Below are 14,739 nucleotides of genomic sequence, written 5' to 3'. Positions count from 1 at the left end.
CTTCGTTGAAATCCTCATCATGTCTACAGATTAAACTTTTAGTTTCTGATGACTCTGCCATATATTGTGGATGAAAGTAATCTTCACACTTCATACATCTAATTGAATGTACTACAGTTTTTTAACACTGCTCAACATTGCGCCAGAAGACGACCCGCCAGCAGCCGCCATCTTGGATTTTACTAAACTAGATAGCCCTGAAACCCATCGCAAATCCTAGAATCGTGTGTCGTATGGGATGACATTTACTCGTTAAGTGATTCCGTTATCAATCATGTACTTAGGGGAGCGGTTGGGGTTAGTAGACTTTTAAAAATTTGGAAAAACACTTTCTTTGTTTTGACAAGGTAGAGAAAAACTTCATTAGCATTTTTGTTTGTTTATAGTCTAGCTAATAAAGAAGCAAAATGTCCCGAACTAAACGTAAGGAAGAAGGAAATATCAAGAGCAGATAGTTGTTGGTTCACAGATGGATCGAAAACACCCTCCGGTTCTGGTGCAGGTGTTTTTAGTTGCAGGCCCAGGACAGAGATATCTACCTGCCTAGGAACTCATGCGACTATATTTCAAGCGGAAATTTACGGAAAGATTGGATTAATCCAACCTCATACACAAGTCAATAAAAATATTCTCGGACAGTCAAGCGGCGTTGGAATCTCTTGGCTTCTACCGAGCAACGTCTAAATTGGTAGCGAATTGCCCTCGATAGGAAGACTTAACAGATTGTCTTTGGTTTGGATTCCTGGCCATACTGGCCTGGATGGCAATGAAGCCCCTGACTCCCTTTCAAAGGAGGATTCTGCAAGCAGCTTCATTGGACATGAACCTGTCATTAGCATCACTTTGGGCTTTGCCAAATAAATATTGAACACCTGGATGGCAACAAGATTTATGGACTTCTGGCAGAATCTTCCAGGATTGGCTCACTCTAAGACGTTTATTCACCCTTCGAAGCTTGATACCAAACAGATGTTGGACTACAGTAGGGATGGACTACAGTGTCTTCTTACAGGTCACTTTCTCTGCATATGCAGAGACTCGGACTGTCGGAAGACAGTGTGTGTCGCCTCTGTTTGTAAAATGATGAAACAGCAAAGCATATACTTTGTGCATGCCCCGCTGGGGACCGAATCAGGTTTTTAGAGTTCGGCAGATCCGTACTCCTACCATTTGACCACTCACCATACAAACTGATCAGCTTCTTTAAGAAGCTGGGTTTATTTGGTCGAGTGTGAATAGGTGTGAGCCACAATAAATCCTTGCGGGTTGCGCTGGAGGGTCGAATAGACCCACTCACTTCAGACCTAACCTCACTGGATGTAATTGCAAACTTGAGAGGAAGAAAGTTTGATGTACTTTGGGTTAAGTCTCCAAGCTAATGTATAATAATAGTAGCAATAACTATTATAGTAAGAGTATATAAAATTCAATGAAACAATTTCAGGAGAGATATCTAAAAGCATGTTCAATTACAGTTCTCTCGTTCATATGGCAACCAAAAATGGAGTGTGCCACCCTCTAGATGATTGGAATAGGAAATTTGTGATAATATTCACAAATGGAATAGATTTAATAAGGGAAGCACATGATTCAGATTCAGTTGGGCATTTTCGTATACTGTATAATTTGTGTCAAATTATAACGCATATGGAACGTGTTTATGGTTTCATGGAATCGAAATTGATCATTTAAGATAGAAATCACCAATTAGGGGCTGTACTTTGGACCTGAACTATATAACAATCTAGATATTTCGATTAAGGACTCAATGAATATCTGTATATTCAAAAGACAATATCTATTTGAAAGTAACTGCTACTCTGTTGACGAGTTTCGATAGCTGATTATTCTTAATTACCTTTATATGTCCAGATAAGTATCTGTCATGTTTTGTTTTTTTATATCAATTTTTTCTGTCATACATAGGCGTCTTTCTTGTTACTGTATGTGAATGTTTATTGTAATGCTTTCATATTGTTCAACAAAGGAAAAAAATACTATTATTATTATTATCCATAGAAAACTATTAGTAAATGAGAATATTCAAATCTTTATAAACGAACCAGTGGATTTTGCAATATAAAAACATATTTGAATTGAAAAGGAGGATATTTTTAGGAGGGATTAATTTTTGGGAGAGGAAGGTTTTAATTTCCTACTTCTATGTTTTTGTAGAAAATGTGGGAATCTTTTGAAGAAAGAAAGAAAAGAATTAATTCAAAAATGAACTCTTCACGAAGATATCTAGATCATGCAAAGAAGTATCTTGCTGGTGTTTATTGTCTTGCATAATGAAGAACAATAGTGAGGAATTGTGTATTCCTGACGATATTGTAGAGGCTGCAAAAAAGCTTTAATTTTATTGTTACTAAAAAATCGGCTCAGCAGTACGACATCGCATATTCTAATTTTTTTAGCTGGTGTAGACTTAAAAATGTGAAACGTGAAAGGAAATTTCAGTGAAACCGTCTTCTTAGCCTATCTAGAAGAGAAATCAAAAATATGGAACTCGTCAACTTTGTGGAGCAAGTTTTCAATGATAAAGTCGAGTGCCCTCGTTAAAAATGGTGTTAATACAAGCAAATATTCCAAGATAATAGCATTATTAAATGAGGCGCCAGTTGAAAAATATTTGATGATAAATGCTACTATTTTTGGAATATATGGAACCTGTCGGCGTGAAGAGCTGTACCATTTATTAATTGAAGACATTAAACTAATGGATAATTCATTGATTGTTCAAATTTCAACTACAAAAACGAAAATAGGTCGTTCTATTTGCATTGTTGGAAAAAACATTGACTATTTTTGTTTGAAGGTGATTGACAATGTTTCATGATTAATTTTACTAGTTCGGACTTCCATTGTCTACTATATAAAATGATTTAAAATCCTTGAAACAACTAAAGAAGAATTAAAAATGAATAGCTGAAAATAAAAATTACATTAGGCAAAATAAACCTGAAATCTGTTTAAAAAAATATGTTTTTCCGTTAACCAGCTGTCGCACCTTAACGAACGACAACCCTCAGAAGTCGAAACTTGTGCGAGCTAAGGATTGACGAGGTCTTACCTTTTAACGTGTGATTCCTAACACGGATATGATGAAGTGAAGATCGATCGTTCAGACTAGGGCTTGAACCACCGACCAACACGGCAATCAATTCGAATGAGTGAACAAAGCACACACGCCGAACCGCTTGGCTACCGACCGACCGAAATGACCGACCGAAATGAATTAATAGTGAAATAAAATACAAGTAAAAATAGAACAATTGAACAAAAATAAATAAAAATAAACAAATGAAAAAAGAAAATCAAAAGCGAGGGGAAACCAGCAAATCAGGAATAGCAGACCATGTTTGGACCCATCAACACAACATCGAGTGGTCCCAAGCTGAGATCATACACAGAGAGGAACATTGGTTTAGGAGAAAATTCAAGGAAGCCGCATACATGTTGTCCAACAACGTATTCAGCCAAGCCAGCGTAACGCAACATATTATGGAAACCCATCATCAAGCAAAAAATGGCCAACTCCCGCCAAACGGTCATCTCTCACAAAAGCGGAAAATGGAAAGCGGGGATAAGTGAAAGTACTCGATCGACCTATAAAATAGTCATCTCTCGGAGGAATCAGTCCAGTCATCACCCGAAGACGATTGTAGATATTAACAATCGAAACGTCGTAAACTAGCGTTTTTCATTTCTTTATTTTTATTTATTTTTGTTCAATTGTTCTATTTTTACTTGTATTTTATTTCACTATTATTTCAATTTCGGGTTTATTTTGCCTGATATAATTGTTATTTTCAGCTATTTATTTTTAATTCTTCTTTAGTTGTTTCAGGGATTTCAAAGCATTTTATATAGTAGAAGTAGACAATGGAAGTCCGAACTAGTGAAATTGACTATTTTAGTAAATACATTACATTACGCCCTTCTGTTATCAATCATCAATGTTTTTTTCTGAAATACTCAAATTATAAATGCAGTGCCAACCCAGTTGGTATGCCAAACACGTTTGGGAACATGCCCTCTACCATTGCTGGGTTTCTGAACCTTCCGGAACCAGAGGAATATACCGATCACTGTTTCAAAAGGTCTTTTGCTTCTTAGCTAGCAGAATCACCTGGCAGAAATATAACGGATATCAAGAAGCACGGAGGATAGAAGTCTACAACAGTAGCTGAGGGTTACATCGATTAATCTATTCCTTATAAAAAGGCTATTGTTGAAAAAATTATTCCAACAGCTAACTCCAGCGTTACAGCATCGTCCTCTCCACTTCAAGAATTAAATGTTAATGCCCATGAAATTGTCAACTCAGATAGTTCAAATATATTACAGGACTCTTCAACATCGCAAGGTATACATATCAGCAGTGGTTCAAATTCTACTTTTCATATTAATGTTCATGAATAATAATAATAATGTAATTTGTAACAGAATTTCATTGTGTCTATATCTATTGTTCATATTGAAACTTTCTTGAAAACTGAATAATTATGTTTAAAAATAAAATGAAAACAACAATAAAAATTAATTGGCGCTCCGGGGCGACTTCATTGATTCCAGTGGCGCATTTGCTTTTTCAGTTGCAGAAAAACCCGGAGAAACCTGCAGCACCACATCATCTGAAGATCTTGATCTAACAATGTCCTCTATCTTATAAAACAAAATGTTGGGTGTCTCCATAGGCTCCAATAAATTCAATGCATCGCCAGAACACTTCATGACACGACTATCGTCAAACTTAAACCAGTCCGCTTCTTCTTTGACCAAGGCGTAATAATGACCAAATTCAACGCCAGAACCACATAAATATTATGATAGTGGTCTGCTAGGTTGAAATGTTCATCTATTTCGAACCTTCCAAAAGAGTTTCTTTCTTCCGTTAGAGGTTGAGTCTTGAGCCTCAGCTATACTTGTTTCCTCATAACAGTCAGTTGGTTTGGCGCATGTTTGACAATACAGTCGATCATCACCTATTAAAAATTCCATTTTCAGATGATTTAACAATAAGCTTTGCACGGACTGGTTATTAGTCGTATCAGGAAAAGCTAGATGGAGTTCCAGAAATTCACATAAGTTTCTTGAACATTCACCACAAAGTGAACAATTGAGGATTTTCCCAGCAAAAGATTTACAAACACAAGGCGAGATGGGCTGCACGGAATAATTCAGTCCAGAGCGGTCAGGAGGATTGATTTTGCTATTGTTTTGCTCACGAAGAGTATTCAACAAGAACTCCAAGAATTCGGAACAATTATCTTGTTGTTCTAACGAGTATTGAGTGAATGAAAACTTTCGTTTTGAACTGAGGCGGCTTCAATGCTGCTTTTTCTTTCAAGCTGCACCACCTGAAGCAAGATTCATACTGATAAAGTGCACATTTATGCCAGAAACTACTCTGTTGAATTTTCATTTTTCTGGAAAAAAAATCACTTACTCATCACTTTCTATCACTTTTCGCAAAATACCGTCCTTCCATATACAACATACAACAAAATTTATCATCATGCTCAAAATACTATTTATGAGTGGCAACATGGTTTTGTTAATAGAAAATCTAAAAATACAAATTTATCCCTATTCAACAATGATGTGTACAAAACTTATGAGAATGAACAGCAACTTGATACGATTTATACAGATTTCTCGAAAGTTTTCGGTAGAGTTGATCATGACATATTGCTTTCAAAACTCAACAAATTTGGTATCAATCATGGAATAATCAATAATTATCTCCAGAATCGTAATTTCGTAGTGAGATGGTATTTACTCTGATCCCTATGAAATCAACTCGGGTGTCCTACAGGGATCAAACTTGGGGCCTTTGCTGTTTGTTTTATTTATCAATGATCTGAAATCATGTTTACATTTTTCTAAAGGACTCCTTTTTGCAGATGATTTCCAATGCTTTAAAAAAATTCAAACCGTTAGAGGTTGTGTTGCACTACAAAAAGGCATTGATAGAATATATAATTGGACCAATGAAAATTATACTTTAGTATTGATGAATGTAATATCGTTACCTTTTCTTTGCGAAAAAATTCCATTGAATTCTGTTACAAAATTGGAGATACTTTCCCTAACAGAAAAAACCACTTGAAGGATCTTGGGATTATTTATGATTACACTTCGTCATTCTCGATCATTTTGATGAAATGTGTAAAAGGGCTAACAAAATGTTGGGGTTTATTGTAAGATCTAGCTGTTCGTATGTGAACGTAGCCACGATAAAATATCTTTATATCACACTTGTAAGACCAATTTGAGAATTTGGTTCGCTCATTTGGAAATCCCAACCATAGATGCATTTAAACAGAATCGAAAAAATACAAAATAGGTTATTGAGATATCTATACTATAAAGAAACACGTTGTTGGCCGGATTACACAAAAGTCAGATCAATGGATTTGTGGCAGCATTTCAAAATATCTTCTCTTTATATTAGACGGGATATAACACAACAAGCTGATAACAACAATAATACAGATATAAACATATTCGAACTCATAAATTTTAATGTTCCTTAGTATCCAAATCCTTTTTAAACTACCCAAGTAACAAAATAACTGCTCTGAGTCCTCTCTCAACCATGCTTCATAAAGCAAATGAAATTAATGTTTTAAAAAATTTAGATTTCAGTGATTCTTTCTCAAGTTTCAGATATGATGTTATTTATTATTTATTAGAAATATAACTAAGATCGTAGAGAATAAGTTTGAAAATAAATCTTCCAGTGTATATGTATAGAAGTTACCTCATACAATTGATTTCTAATAAGAATTTACATGTAATTAGGCTGTTAATTCTGTATGGAAAATAAAATAAAATAAAAGAAGGTATCCTTATGGCGGAGTATACTGCGTGTTCCAACTTCTCAGAGACGTTCAATTAAATTGAAAGTTTTTATCAGTTTTATCTACATTCTGACAACACAAAATATTCAGTCACTACTGCTGGTAAAAGGGCTAGACAAAAACCCATCAACATTATTCAGTAACTTTGGAAAATAGAAGTCTTCCACATTTTTCAACTTTTTTTTTTCAAGTATTCTATTTTCAGTTGATAGCTGATTGGTGTTCAGATAATGTCTACGTTATCCCCGCCACTGACTGGAAACTAAGGAGCGTCAAAGTTGCAGTTTCTAGAAATGATTATTCGCGTTTTCGTCTCTCAACTTCGAGGAAATGCACACAGAATTACATTTCGCTGATTGGATAATAATATCATATTTCCCGATTTGGTGATCAGTGTAAGCTTCGCAGAACTTCGAAATTGACAACTTGACTACGTTCGAGGCAAGACTTTCGTTATTGAACGGATGTAAATGAGAGATCTCACAAATAATTTGATTACGTTGGCATTCTTGAACCAACTGCATCGTGTTTGTCTTCACGATAGAGAAAGTTGAATATCAAGGAAAAATATTGACGGATGTTGAGGGGGAATTGATTATAGAAACTCGAAGACCATGTAAGTGGCTGAAAAGTGGATCGTTCATAACAGTTTGTGATACACTCAGCTCCTTCAGTACAACTTGGTTCTGATATGAATGTATGTTCCATTCAACCACCAAAAGGATTTTCTTGGCAAATGAAAACTTATGCTTCAGCAGAAATGTCAAACCACAGAGAAAAACCTGTTTTCCGTCAAGCAGCTGCCGTCCCCTATAAACGACAACCCTCAGAGTTATGGATCAACGAGATGTTATCTTTCAACATGCACAGAAAAATAAATATTGAATTAAAATGTCGAAGGGCACAAAAACTAAAAGTGAGACTATGAGAGAGCTCCTTCGGGTGCTCTTTCTCGACAAGAGGAAGTGCATCCGGAGTGCATATGAGTCTCTTGTCCTCCTGAACACAAGACTTCCAAAGGGGAGCCCAGGAAAGATAGGCGGGTATCAACCGAAGTCGTAGATTTCGACAGAATCAAATGGACTGTAAACTCTTCTTAAGTCACTGGGCTGCTACAAATGTTTCGTCTGATATGTATCTGTATCTGTAGAATAGGGAGGATGAGTGTAGGTACGTGAGTATAAAGTGAGTGGATCTTTTCAACCCTCCACCGCAACCCACAAGGGTTTATTGTGGCTCATACCTATTCACACTCGGTCAAATCAACACAGCTTCTTAACGAAGTCGATTAGTTTGTATGGTCAGTGGTCTTTCAGGTCAGATGGTGAGAGTACGGATCTGCCGAACTCAAAGAACCTGATTCGGTACCCAGCGGGGCAGGCACAAAGTATATGCTCTGCTGTTTCATCATTTTCCAGACAGAGGCGACACACACTGTCTTCCGACACTCCAAGTTTCTGCATATGATGATTCAAATGACAGTGTCCTGTGTTCATCGTAGTTCATCCCTACTGTAGTCCAACAACTGTTTGGAATCAAGTTTCGAAGGGGAAATGAACGCCTTGGAGTGAAACAATCCTGGAAGATTCTGTCAGAAGTCCATGAATCTTCTTGCCATCCAGGTGTTCAGTGTTTGTTTGGCAAAGCCCAAAGCGATGCTAATGACAGGTTCTGGTCCAATGAAGCCGCTTACAGCACCCTCCTTTGCAAGAGAGTCAGTAGCTTCATTGCCTCACAGGCCAGTATGGCCAGGAATCTAGACCAGAGACAATCTCTTAAGTCTTACTAACTAGAAGAGTCGTTTTTGGCAGTTTGCTACCAATTTAGACGTTGCTATGAGTGTAGGCCCACAGAACTTTGGCCAAGAGGAGTTGTCCTCTTAGGTCATCGTCCATCCTATCCTTTCCAGGGAGGTGGACGGGTCTCTGGGATACATCCCCTTTATATGGCAGGTGATGGCCAAGACTCGCCAAACACACACTCTCTTATTGACGATAACTCCGGACATTCGCATAGGACATGCCTGACAGTTTCATCTTCCTGTTTCTTTAGTTGACAATGGCCAGTGAGAAATCCTATTCTCAAGCGTATACCGCTAGATATTTCTTCGGCACCAGCTTTCTAGGGTCGCCCAGGGTGATCCTGGCAAGGCTGCATCCTTTGATTTCATCTCTTTAGGTATTGAGCATGGGTGTGACGTTTGGCTAGTTCCGCAATTGTCGAAGTTATCAGGACGTAGGTGTCTCTGCTCAATTTAGAAACGTTTATTGTTTGATTTCGTTACATACTTCAGCGTATTCTTATATGATACTTTATTAGCCAAACATCTTGCCCATATTTTCTCATGCAATCTTACCAACTCTTTAGCGAATGTTCTCTGGCTAAAACTACTTACTTTAATAGAAAATTCACAGATGAGAACTTACAAGAACTCAGGATGCGACTAAGTAATATTGATTGGACTTGTGTAAATGGACTTACTACAAATAATGCATTTGAGGCCTTTATGAAGGAATTGACTTGGTGCCTTGACGTGTCATGTCCTAAAACTAGGATAAATGAAAACAAAAACAGAAAGTAAAAGAAAGTTGGGTAACAAGAGAGAGAAGTTAAGAATGAAAGCAGTCAGTTGAGAGAATTGCACAAAAGAATGATAGATGGAGAAGTGAGTGACGAGATTTACAGAACGGAAAAAAGAGAATATACAAATAGATTAAAGAAGTTAAAAATAAGATATTACGCAATTCAAATAGAAACAGCTGAAAACAAACAGAAAGCTACGTGGGATATTGTAAAAAGTTTCAGAGGGAAAACCAAAATTGACAATAAAAGGGAGATTCATCTTGAAGCAAATGGTATCCGGATCAATGATGGAACAGAAGTAGCCAATAATTTTGCTTGCCACTTTGCCAGAGCAACCTCGGCAGCTCTGTTAAGACATGTAGGTCAGAACATGTCATTACCACATACGGTCTCGTAATTTAACGAAAACTCAATGTTTTTTGAAGAAGTGCTAGTCAATGATGGTCACTATCTTGTACTGACGAGTGGCTAAGGAGCCCGAAACCGGTCTGCAAGTGTGCCCGTTTCGAAATTAAAGGTCGTCTCTTTCAGTTGTATTGCAAATTGCATATGCAGGAAATTTTCTGAGCATATTCCTGCACTGACACCTGTCGGATATAATTCAACGTCGTTAATGGTTTTAGCCAGTGGAGTAGTTGTTTTCTGATAGGCGTCAGTCCATTCAACCTACTGTGTAGGTATATCCGAGACGCTCTCAATCATTTAAAATTCATTTCTTTAGATTTGTTTACTGCCTGTCTTCAAGCATAGCGCACTGACTAATAAGAACATTCATATTATGCAATAATGAAATTGAATTGATTTGCTATTATATGGAAGTGGTCGGTAGGCGTGATTCTGTCGGTCATTTCGTTCGATGAATTATTCGTACCGAAATATTTCAGTTCAATGCAGGTGTGACGACGGGGTGATAACTCATTTATGGACGGGAATTAGTGTGGATTGAGGACAAAGTTAAGATTGAAATTATAAAGAGAGACGGAATGTACTGATTTGTTGCTTTATTTATTAGAGAAGGTAAAACTGTGAGATCGATGAGAAATAAACTCAGTTTTGAGTGGAATAAATTATAAGCATTTCAATCGCTCGAATAAAATTGGTGCAATTGATGTTCGACTCAAATTTAGGAATTTCTCAAGATAATTAATGCCTTTTTTCTCATGCTTCTTGCTAAATATAATACGACAGTGGCTTTTAAAAATCACTTGAACCACTAGATGTCGCATCGCTTCGAGAGACTTCTAGCAACTTCCATTACCATATATAAACACAGCCAACACACAGATGGAGGAAGTTTACTTGAAAGTGCGATACAAAGTGATCTAATAAGGTGATAGACATTTGTAGTTTCAGTTGAAGTACTTGTGTTGTATTGTCAGCGTAGCAGCGAGATAAAATTTGTATGGTCAATTATTGTCAAACTCACGGGGAAAACTTAACAGAGTAACAGAAAAGGTGGAGGTGGAATATGGTGTCATGGTGTAATCATGGTAGAGCATATGCAACTGTAGTCTGTAGCCGAATATAAAACAAATACACAATGAATTTACCAGATTTTCTGCAAAAGAAACATGGGGTTGAAATAGCTGGGACTGGATTTTTCAGTATATATTTTTCGAGTTTACGTGACGAGAGAATATCTAATGGAATTGTTATTCCAAAACACTTCTCATCAGAAACATTATAATAACTCAACTAATATCATTGAAAATGGATATTTCAATACATAGTTCCGCAAGGAACAGTGCTTGGTCCTATTATGTTCATTCTTTATGTGACTTTAGTATACGACTCACTGGTCCCTGCTGAAATAACAATTAATGCCGACGATACAGTTTTTTTTTGTTCGAAGCTAACAGTTTCCTCAATTGTAGAATACCTCAATTGTAAATTATTTACAATTAATTTTAAAAAAAACTGTATATCTTCCATTCACTAGTCATGAACCTAATCTTTCAAATTATGCAATTTATACACCTATCAATGAGAATAAAATACAAATTGAATCAATCTTCTGAAACTGTAAAATATTTAGGTATTACGCCAGACAGTAACCTTAAATGGAATGCGCATATGAAGGACCAAAAATTCAGGTACTTCGCATATAAGTTTGAATTCCTTAAAAAGATCCTTGACCTCAAAGATCTGAAAAATATTCATCATGCCCTGGTCCAAACACATTTGTCGCTTGGGAAGGAGTCACCAATAATCACCTCAAGTACTTAGCAACGGAACAGAAATGGATAATAAAAATCATAATTGAAGAGAACCGACCGTTACTTGATTTTAAAACTCATTAATACAGTTCATTGTATGTATATCATTTTACGCTTGATAAAGCTATTGTATAGCGAAACACGTGTCCTGGTTTTTGTAAAACATCTTATAGTGAAAATCATACAATAAACTGTATTGATCAGTTTTAATAAAAATCATGATGAACAAACCTTATATCTACCCAAGCGATGATCTGTATAAACAAACAGAAATAATGGACATTTGACATTTGACAAGTATTTGCCTTAACGCCGCTCCTGCACCAGCGAAGGAACATAAAGCAAGCTAAAAGTGCTGATCATGAGTATAACACTAGGTCTAGATTAATTTCAATTGACATTCCGAGAATGTTGAAGACGATTGGACAAAGAAGCTATTCATATCTGGCTCCCAGGTTATATAGTGTTATTTCTTTCAATTCCAAACTACTAATTAATTCTTTGTCGCTCTTTGAATCCAAAATAAAAACTTGGACTTTGAACACACCGAGAAAAAATACATTTACTAATTGATATAAAGAATTACTGATATTAAAATATATCGGGGAATGTTTTGTCTCTGTTTCTGTAACGTCTATTTATAGACTGTATCCAATATTGCTATTCAATACTTGGAGTAAATGAACGTCATCTCAAAGGTATAATTTTATTTTACTCGTTTATGATTATTATTCAACTGTGATCGCTTTTATGTGTTCTTTATTTTACTTTCAGTCTACTTGGTGTAAACTTTGTTTTCGTTAATCGTGATTTTAATTCATGTTTTGTCTATTTCCAATCAATAACCAAGACCCACGTACAGTCTTTGCCTTTGTGGGTTTTCTTTATTTCCCACGATTGAACTATATTCAACTATACATATATTATTCTGTATTTTACGTGAATATTACTGTATATTCCAATAATATATTTCTGGGTTTGTTTGAAGGTGATTGACAATGTTTCGTGATGAATTTCACTAGTTCGGACTTCCATTGTCTATTATATAAAATGATTTATAAATCATTTTATATAATAGACAATGGAAGTCCGAACTAGTGAAATATATTTCTGTACTTTTTCCTTTTTGAATAAAAAATATTTAAATTCCATTCCACACTTGAAAAACTTAACGCACAAATCAAAATTGTGGCAGACTATTTTGCTTGTGCAGCGGTTAACCGAAAACATGATTTTCCCATTTTTATTCATAGGTGTCCAATACCCAGTTTTCAACGAATTTCATTTTCACGTATTATTGTTTCAAAAGAACACGATATTGAAAAATCTGTCGGTGCATTAGCCCCGTGTTCGCGGCCGCAGATTCCAAATCCGATCAGCTCAGCCGTGATAGATGTATTCGTGACGGAAAATTGGAGCGGTGGCTAGATTGACTGCAACGGTTCATATCTGCGGATGCGAACAAATGCGCATCGCTCAGCTGACAAGAGCGTCACGGTATTTTTGCTTTTCGAGAGATGTTTCTTTTCATTTTGAGAGCTGTATTTCAAAGCCGTCATTGAAATGGCGTACAAAAATGTCGGAGATGAAATAGTGGCCATTGGGAAATTTGCATATATGGAAATCGATTTCGTTAACACGCTCGAGATAATATGGAATGTTTTTTCATCAGGAAAAGTGTTGTGGCAAATGAAAAGCGTATCAGTGAATAGTTCATTAAACTTATTCTCAGTCAAATGAATGTCATTACGAACTGTCATGGATTACATAAGTAGATCAAACTCACTCGTGACATGACATCGTAATTTAATGAATGAAAGAATAGTTATTGAATATAAAAGAGTGAGTAGTTGTCAAAGCCTTTTTCTGAAAATGGTCAGGTTTCATTTTGTGGTAACTAATTATTCTATTTTTTCATTAGACTTTGTCGGTTAGAATTTTTGATTCCATCGCCATATAATTTTCTCTTTGGAAAATATTGCAGTTACATACAGTGTGATCCATTTTTAATGGAATCACCCCCCTAAAATTTGAAGTTGTGAACCGATTTTATTAATTTTTTTTTTTAAATGTCAAGTACTAGAAGGTCTACCTTGGAACAAAATTTGAAATGTTTATTAAAGTTTCAGGGCATACTACGATATTTTTTCTTAGTCGAAAATCGGGATTTTTTATTAGCGATTTTTTTATTGAAAACATCACTACGCCACTGGATTCAGAGTGCCTCTAAACAGGTGTGACCAAAATTTCATGAAAAATTATTCATTATTAACAAAGTTATGACTACTCAAAAATTCGAAAACTCACACAGCTAACAGTCACAAAAATCACCCTATATCAACAGATATAGCCATGAGATTTTTTTTATGATTTCAACAATAAAGTGCTGCCAGATGAAAAAAAAAAACAAATAGCGTAAATATTTTTAATGAAAATAACGGAGTTACATTCAAGTTTTCACGCAAATTAACTAAAACTAAGACCTAATATTTCAATTTAAATCATAGTTGCCATAGAAATGATATTACACTTGTGAAAGATTTAAGTGTACTATTGTCAACAATATTCACCTTACAGTTCTTCGAATTATTTTGTGTCATGGCTGCAAGATTGAGCGTAAGAGAGAAAATTGAAATTGTACGCCTTTCGGGAGATGACGTTAGAAGTGCTAGAGAGGTTTGTAGAGTATTTAATGAGAGACATCCAGATCGTCCTCGTATTAGCTGCGGTACGGTAAATAAAATAAATAAAATATTCAATGAAACTGGTGCAGTATCAAAAATGATGTTAAAAAGTAATCCTGTACAAAGACGAAACAGGAATGACAGGAATGATCAAATCATTTTAGATTATTTCGGAAATAATCCTAATGCCAGTATAAGGAATGCCACTTTAGATTTGAATATTCCACGAGAAACTATTCGGAGATGTCTCAAGGTGAAGAATATAACCTAAACGTTTCAAGCCAAAATTTGTATACACACTTCAAGAAGGCGACGAAGCAAGACGCCTGGAATAATGTTTATGGGCCCAAGGGGAATATTTAAACAATTGAAATTTCCTAAAAACTA

The 14,739-nt window shown here is 35.8% G+C and overlaps 1 protein-coding gene across 2 annotated transcripts in view; it reads left to right on the top strand.

The window, feature by feature from the left end:
- LOC111507902 (disintegrin and metalloproteinase domain-containing protein 10) overlaps positions 1-14,739 on the top strand; it is a 415,889-nt gene that overhangs the window by 338,072 nt on the left and 63,078 nt on the right. The window lies entirely within an intron of this gene.

The sequence above is a fragment of the Leptinotarsa decemlineata genome, unplaced genomic scaffold, assembly GCF_025532065.1.
Source record: "Leptinotarsa decemlineata unplaced genomic scaffold, Ldec_3_MD MMD2_tig00026330_RagTag_RagTag, whole genome shotgun sequence".
In the NCBI taxonomy this organism is placed as follows: Eukaryota; Metazoa; Arthropoda; class Insecta; order Coleoptera; family Chrysomelidae; genus Leptinotarsa; species Leptinotarsa decemlineata.
Note: the sequence above shows the minus strand (reverse complement) of the source record. Positions and strands in the feature narration are given on the sequence as shown.